The following is an 8,984-nucleotide window of genomic DNA, read 5'->3' on the forward strand; positions in this document are numbered from 1 at the left end:
TTAAGCAGTATGTAAACATTATTATAGTGACTACTGTTCCATTATTAAAGTGACCAGTGATTCCATGTCTATGTACATAGAGCAGCATCCTCTAAGGTGCAGGGTTGAGTAACCGGGAGGTAGTCGGCAAGTGATAACTATTTATCAGTCTGATGGCTTTGAGATAGAAGCTGTTTTTCAGTCTCTCGGTCCAAGCTTTGATGCACCTGTACTGACCTCACCTTCTGGATGATTGCGGGGTGAACAGGCCGTGGCTCGGGTAGTTGATGTCCTTGATGATCTTTTTGGCCTTCCTGTGACATCGGGTCCTATAGGTGTCCTGGAGGGCAGGCAGTGTGCCATCGGTGATGCGTTGGGCGGACCGTACCACCCAACCGTACCACCCAACTGCACAGCCCTGCGGTTGCGGGCTGTGCAGTTGCCGTACCAGGCGGTGCCACAGCCTGACAGGATGCTCTCAGTTGGTCCCCAAATCACACACATCCCTGGGTCGCTTGTCTTTTCAGTTAGATGCAGCTTGAGACTGGAACGAGCTTCAAAAAACATTCAAACTGGACAGTTTTATCTCAGTCTCTTCATTAAATACTTAGTCATGGACACTCTTACTGACAGTTGTGGTTGCTTTGCGTGAGATATTGTTGTCTCTAACATCTTGCCCTTCGTGCTGTTGTCTGTACCCAATAATGTTTGTACCATGTTTTGCGCTGCTACAACATTTTTCTGCTGCCATGTTGTGTTGCTACCATGTTGTGTTGTCATGAGTTGCAGCCGTGCTATGTTGTTGTCTTAGGTCTCTCTTTGTGTAGTGTTTTGTTCTCTCTCTTGTCGTGATATGTGTTTTGTCGTATATGTACATATATATATACATATATATATATATATATTATTTTATTTATTTTTTCAGCCCCAGTCCCAGAAGGTGTTTAGCTTGTCCGGGAGCAAGACATCGGTGTCCGTGACATGGCTGGTTTTTCCTTTGTAATCCGTGATTGTCTGTTTGATTGCCGAAGTTGTCGAAATACTTATGAATTCTTCAAATGGGGGGACTAGATACATAAGGTGTCTTCATTTCTAAACTGTAAAACAGATACAGTGTATTCGGAAATTATTCAGACCCCTTGAATTATTTCAAAATTTTCTTACATTAAAGCCCTATTCTAAAATTGATTTTTTTCTCCTTAAATCAATCTACACACAATACCCCATAATGACTGTAAGAATATTTTAAGATAATACACAATGCAGAGGAATAAGGGTCAAGAGTGAATTAACGATCAATGGAAATAGTGTTTTTTCTATAACAGGGAATTAATGATCAATGGGTCAGAGACATGGGAGGAATTTGTTTAGGCATTGAGCCTGAAAAGGATACTTGTTATTTGGCCATTGGCCCAGTTTTATTGCAAGGAATTCTAATTGGTCAACCACAGGCTAGGGTTGGGTTATAAAACTACATCCTGTCTTTGTTCTGTGCAGAGAATCACTGAGGACAGGGGAGAATGATCAACTACCTCTCAGCATAACATCTATGATTTGTCCTCTGAATAAACCTATTTTTCAACCCCTGATTTGTTTTGGGGTCTGTGTTATTGAAGAGTAACATCAACTGCTATCATGACAAAGAAAAAACAGGTTTTATTTTTTTTGTGCAAATTTATAAAACATTTAAAATGGAAATTTACGTAAGTATTCAGACCTTTTACTCAGTACTTTGTTCTAGCACCTTTGCCAGAGATTACAGGGTATGATGATACAAGGTTGGCACACCTGTATTTAGGGGGTTTCTCACATTTTCTCTGCAGATCATCCCAAGCTTTGTCAGGTTGGATGGGGAGCGTCGCTACACAGCTATATTCAGGTCTCTCCAGAGATGTTCGATCGGGTTTAAGTCAGGGCTCTGGCTGGTCCACTTAAGGACATTCAGAGACTTTCAGGGAATCCACTCCTGCATTTTCTTGGCTGTGTGCTTAGGGTCATTGTCCTGATGGAAGGTGAACCTTCGCCCCAGTCTGAGGTCCTGAGTGCTCTGGAGCAGGTTTTCATCAAGGATCTCTCTGTACTTTGCTCCGTTCGGCTTTCCCTCGATCCTAACTCGTCTCCCAGTCCCTGCCAATGAAAAACATCCCCACAGTATGATGCTGCCACCACCATGTTTCACCACAAGAACGGTGCCAGGTTTCCTCCAAACGTGGAGCTTGGTATTCAGGCCAAACAGTTCAATCTTGGTTTCATCAGACCAGATAATCTTGTTTCTCATGGTCTCATGGTACTTTAGGTGCCTTTTGGCAAACTCCAAGGCTGTCATATGCTTTTTATTGAGGCTTGGCTTCTCTCTGTCTCACGGCTTTCGCCGAAGTCGGCTCCTCTCCTTGTTCGGGCGGCGTTCGGCTGTCGACGTCACCGGCTTTCTAGCCATTGCCGCTCCATTTTTTATTTATCCATTTGTTTTGTCTTGTTCCTTGCACACCTGGTTTTCATTCCCCAATCACACTACATGTATTTATTCCTCTGTTTCCTCATGTCTTTGTGTGAAATTGTTTTGTGTTACGTGTCAATTTTGACGAGTTAGACTGGTGTTCATTTGTTCCGTGTTTTATCACGAGGTATGTTTATTTGTTTGAACATAATTATTGTGACTGTTTGCGCGTTTTGCACTTTTGCCAATTGGCTGGAGGTTTCGACGCAGTGGCGTCCGCCTGTTTGTTTCTCCTGCCTCAATAAAGTGTGCGCCTGTTCACAACTCTCTGCTCTCCTGCAGCTGACTCCGCTCCCAGTACGCACACCATTGACAGTCTGGCCACTCTACAATAAAAACCTGATTGTTGGAGTGCTGCAGAGATGGTTGTCCTTCTGGAAGGTTGTCCCATCTCCACAGAGGAGCTCTAGAGCTTTCTGAGTGACCATCGGGTTCTTGGTCACCTCCCTGACCTAGGCCCTTCTCCCCCAATTGCTCAGTTTAGCTGGGCGGCCAGCTCTAGGCAGAGTCTTTGTGGTTTAAAACGTCTTCCATTTAAGAATGATGGAGACCAATGTGCTCTTGGGGACCTTCAATGCTGCAGAATCTTTTTGGTACCTTTCCCCAGATCGGTGCCTCGACACAATCCTGTCTTGGAGCTCTATGGATAATTCTTTCGACATTGTGGCTTGGTTTCTGCTCTGACATGAACTGTGAACTGTGGGACCTTATATAGACAGGTGTGTGTGTCACAACGTCGACAGAAGGTGGCGCCTCTCCTCGTTCGAGCGGCGCTCGGCGGTCAATGGAAACAGGATGCACCTTAGCTCAATTTCGAGTCTCATAGCAAAGGGTCTGAATATTTATGTAAGTATTTCTGTTTTAATTTTTTATACATTTACAAATTGACAAAAAAAGGTTTATGAGGTATTGTGTGTAGATTGATGAGAAATAAAAATAAATAAAAAAATTGAATAATTCTGTAACGTAACAAAATGTGGAAAAAGTCAAGGGGTATGGATACTTTCCGAATGTGTATGTAAGGGAAGACCCCCATGAAATGGACAAAAATGAATGGGAACATATTGACACTGTACGAAACATACACACGATGTCCAATACCACTCATTTGGATGCCGTTTCATCCAAATCATATTGCAAATGCATATGGCAAATGCCAAGTGTCACACTGCAAAAATGCAATAGATGGTGAGCGCGTTCCACCATAACTTTTTAACCTGTTATGGATAGGGGGTAGTATTTTCACAGCCGGATAAAAAACGTACCCGATTTAATCTGATTATTACTCCTGCCCAGAAACTAGAATATGCATATAATTATTAGCTTTGGATAGAAAACACTCCAACATTTCTAAAACTGTTTGAATGGTGTCAGTGAGTATAACAGAACTCATTTGGCAGGCCAAAACCTGAGAAGATTCTGTACAGGAAGTACCCAGTCTGACCATTTCTTGGCCTTCTTTGCCATCTCTATCCATTACAGAGGATCTCTGCTGTTACGTGACACTTCCTACGGCTCACATGGTCTCTCAGAAGGCGGCAAAAAGCTGAATCGTGGCTTTGCAGGCTCTGGTTGAAACAAAGTAGCGCGTTTGGGTAGTGGCTGGTTACAGTACTGTGAGACTCAGGCGCGTGCCCGCGTCGACCGAATGCTTTGTTTTCTTTCCTCTGTTTAGCTAAACGCAGATTCCCGGTCGGAATATTATCGCTTTTTTACGAGAAAAATTGCATAAAAATGGATTTTAAACAGCGGTTGACATGCTTCGAAGTACGGTAATGGAATATTTAGAAATCTTTTGTCACGAATTGCGCCATGCTCGTAACCCTTATTTACACTTCGGATAGTGTCTAGAACGCACAAACAAAACGCCGCTATTTGGATATAACGATGGATTATTTTGGACCAAACCAACATTTGTTATTGAAGTAGCAGTCCTGGGAGTGCATTCTGACGAAGACAACAAAGGTAATCAAACTTTTGTAATAGTAAATCGGAGTTTGGACGGGGCTAAACTTGGTCGGTGTCTAAATAGCTAGCCGTGATGGCTGGGCTATCTACTGAGAATATTGCAAAATGTGCTTTCACCGAAAAGCTATTTTAAAATCGGACATATCGAGTGCATAGAGGAGTTCTGTATCTATAATTCTTAAAATAATTGTTATGTTTTTTGTGAACGTTTATCGTGAGTAATTTAGTACATTTTTTGCAATATTGTAAGTAGATAGCCCGGCATCACAGGGCTAGCTATTTAGACACACAGAAAGTTTAGCACTCACCAAAGTCAGATTTACTATAAGAAAAATGTTATTACCTTTGGTGTTCTTCGTCAGAATGCACTCCCAGGGCTTCTACTTCAATAACAAATGTTGGTTTGGTCCCAAATAATCCATAGTTATGTTCAAATATCCTCTGTTTCGTTCGTGCATTCAAGACACTATCCGAAGGGTAAAGAAGGGTGACGAGCACGATGTATTTCGTGACAAAACATATCTAAATATTCCATTACCGTACTTCGAAGCATGTCAACCGCTGTTTAAAATCATTTTTTATGCCATTTTTCTCGTAAAAAAGCGATAATATTCCGACCGGCAAAGCGTGTTTACGTTCAAAGAGAGAGAAAATAAAAGCATGGGATCCCCTCGTGCACGAGCCTCAGTCTGATGGTACTCTGACCGGCCACTATCCAAACGCGCTAATGTTTTTCAGCCAGAGGCTGGAATTACATCATTCAGCTTTTTCCCGGGTTCTCAGAGCCTATGGGAGCCGTAGGAAGTGTCACGTTACAGCAACGATCCTCAGTTTTCAATAAACAGAGCCAAGAAGAAAAAGAACTTGTCAGACAGGCAACTTCCTGTAAGGAATCTTCTCAGGTTTTTGCCTGCCATATGAGTTCTGTTAAACTCACAGACACCATTCAAACAGTTTTAGAAACTTTAGGGTGTTTTCTATCCAAAGCCAATAATTATATGCATATTCTAGTTACTGGGCAGGAGTAGTAACCAGATTAAATCGGGTACGTTTTTTTATCCGGCCGTGCAAATACTGCCCCCTATCCCCAACAGGTTAAAAGCGGACACCGCGATTGCATAAAGGAGTTCTGTATCTATAATTCTTAAAATAAATGTTATGTTTTTTGTGAACGTTTATCGTGAGTAATTTAGTAAATTCACCGGAAGTGTTCGGTGGGTATGCTAGTTCTGAACGTCACATGCTAATGTAAAAAGCTGGTTTTTGATATAAATATGAACTTGATTGAACAAAACATGCATGCATTGTATAACATAATGTCCTAGGAGTGTCATCTGATGAAGATCATCAAAGGTTAGTGCTGCATTTAGCTGTGGTTTTGGTTTTTGTGACATTATATGCTAGCTTGAAAAATGGGTGTGTGATTATTTCTGGCTGGGTACTCTCCTGACATAATCTAATGTTTTGCTTTCGTTGTAAAGCCTTTTTGAAATCGGACAATGTGGTTAGATAAAGGAGACTCTTGTCTTTAAAATGGTGTAAAATAGTCATATGTTTGAAAAAAGTTTTGGGATTTTTGAGGAATTTGTAATTCACGCCACACCCTATCATATGATATTGGAGCGGTGTTCATCTAGATGTAAGAGGTTAAGGGAAATAGGCAATGGATTCCTATGGGGAGAGAAGTCAATGCAAACTGTTTGATGTAAACAACTTATTTTCACTGTTAAGGGTTAATGCCACACGGTCAAGGTTAGGCTTGCACAGATTGGGAGGACCTTAGGAACATTCCTGTGGTTGAATTGTCCTTCTAACCCTAACGGTTCCGCCACTGTCCCCCAAAAGCACCTGAAATTTAGGGCCAGGCTTCATTTTGGGCCTACTTTTTGAACGGTCGCTGCGCTCAGACCGAGTGAGCTACAGTCAAGCGGGGCGTCTCTTTGAACTCGGCATGGCCTAGAGACTATGGTGATGCCATTATTAGTGTTGATTTCAGTCTGTCATTTTAAACATATTACAAATGTACAAAAGTCAACCAGCAAGTCAGCGTCCATCAGTGAATTAGATGTCATTCTGACACCATCTGACACCAATCCCACTGTTTCCAACTCGTTTAGAAGCCAACTATCACAAATTTCAGAGCAGGCCCATTATTCACAGCGCCACCAGATCAAACAAAATAAAAACGTAAAACATGTAGTTACGTTTTAGCTGTGGGTCCAGCTCTGACTTTATGTGTAGGCCTATGTGAGGTGACCCCGAATCCCGAGTTTCGGCTTGATAGGTCATTCGGTGCCCGAGCAACGACCTTAATTGATGCTGAAAATCCACCTTTTCCGGGCGTTGCTATGGGGTCCTTGAATGAGCTATCGGACAGAAACGTTGGGGTCCGTCTCTATGGGCCGAGGCGGTTTCAATGCACCTCTAGTCTTGTGACTCTGGGACTTTTCTAAATGTTGTCATTTTCGCGATGGTCAAAATGAATTGAGATCATTGCAAATGTACTAGGCTGTTTCTCGGCCTCAGAACCTTCCAGAGCCACATAACTCACCATGCACGACCGACTTAAGCTCTAGAACAGGTTTCTCAAGTTTCAGAGCTCTAGGTCTGACGGTTCTTTGATAGTTCAAACGCAGGTCACTATTGCAGTCTCTGTGTGTCTCTAAGCCCCACACTGTGTCACTGCCCGTTGACTGTGTGTGTGTGATTTCAGAAAATCACAGAATATCACAGAAATCACATAGAGCTCCAAAACCCAGCTTAACGGATTCGTCTGAACACGTCACAACTGGATCTGTAACTTCTTGAAGAAAAAAATACTTTAACCATAAGCAATTGTACATTGTACTAATTCTCATAAATTACGATAGATAAATGTCTGGTTCTTTTTTTCCTGACACCGTAGGTTCATGTACTTTGACGTGAAGCGGTCAAATGAGCGCTCTATGAACGTTTTTGACATTTAATCTCACAAAATGGGCATTAACTTAACCTGTTATGGCTAGGGGGCAGTATTTTCACAGCTGGATAAAAAACGTACCCGATTTAATCTGGTTACTACTCCTGCCCAGTAACTAGAATATGCATATAATTATTGGCTTTGGATAGAAAACACTCCAAAGTTTCTAAAACTGTTTGAATTGTGTCTGTGAGTATAACAGAACTCAAATGGCAGGTCAAAACCTGAGAGATTCCTTTACAGGAAGTGGCCTGTCTGACCATATCTTGAACTTCTTTGCCATCTCTATCTATTACAAAGGATCTCTGCTCTAACGTGACACTTCCTACGTCTTCCATAGGCTCTCAGAGCCCGGGAAAAACCTGAATGTCGTCATTCCAGCCCCAGGCTGAAACACATTATCGCCTTTCTCAAGTGGCCGATCAAGGGACTGTGGGCTTAGGCGCGTGCACTGGCCACCCCCGTCTTTGTGATTTTTCCGGTCGGAATATTATCGCTTTTTTACGAGATAAATTGCATAAAAATTTATTTTAAACAGCGGTTGACATGCTTCGAAGTACGGTAATGGAATATTTAGAATTTTTTTGTCACGAATTGCGCCATGCGCGTGACCCTGATTTACCATTTCGGATAGTTTCTGGAACGCACGAACAAAACGCCGCTATTCGGATATAACGATGGATTATTTGGGACCAAACCAACATTTGTTATTGAAGTAGCAGTCCTGGGAGTGCATTCTGACGAAGACAACAAAGGTAATAACATTTTTGTTATAGTAAATCTGATTTTGGTGAAGGCTAAACTTGCCGGGTGTCTAAATAGCTAGCCCGTGATGGCTGGGCTATATACTTAGAATATTGCAAAATGTGCTTTCACCAAAAAGCTATTTTAAAATCGGACATATCGAGTGCATAGAGGAGTTCTGTATCAATAATTCTTAAAATAATTATTGTGCTTTTTGTGAACGTTTATCGTGAGTAATTTAGTAAATTGTTAGTAAATTCCCCAGAAGTTTGCTAGTTCTGAACGTCACATGCTAATGTAAAAGCTGTTTTTTGATATAAATATGAACTTGATTGAACAAAACATGCATGTATTGTATAACATAATGTCCTAGGTGTGTCATCTGATGAAGATCATCAAAGGTTAGTGCTGCATTTAGCTGTCTTCTTGGTTTTTGTGACATTATATGCTAGCTTGAAAAATGGGTGTCTGATTATTTCTGGCTGGGTACTCTGCTGACATAATCTAATGTTTTGCTTTCGCTGTAAAGCCTTTTTGAAATCAGACAGTGTGGTTAGATAAAGGAGAGTCTTGTCTTTAAAATGCTGTGAAATAGTCATATGTTTGAAAAATTGAAGTTTTTGTATTTTTGAGGAATTGTAATTCGCGCCACGCCTATCAATGGATATTGGAGCAGGTGTTCCGCTAGCGGAACGTCTAGATGTAAGAGGTTAAAAAGCATTGAGGCCTCGACGCCATCTTGTTTCTGAGCTAACAGCCCAGATGGCCAAACTCATGCTCATGCAATCTCCATAGACAAACATCGGCATTAGAATGGGCTTACTGAAGAGCTCAGTG

Source organism: Salmo salar, chromosome ssa21 (assembly GCF_905237065.1).
Source record: "Salmo salar chromosome ssa21, Ssal_v3.1, whole genome shotgun sequence".
NCBI classification, from domain to species: domain Eukaryota; kingdom Metazoa; phylum Chordata; class Actinopteri; order Salmoniformes; family Salmonidae; genus Salmo; species Salmo salar.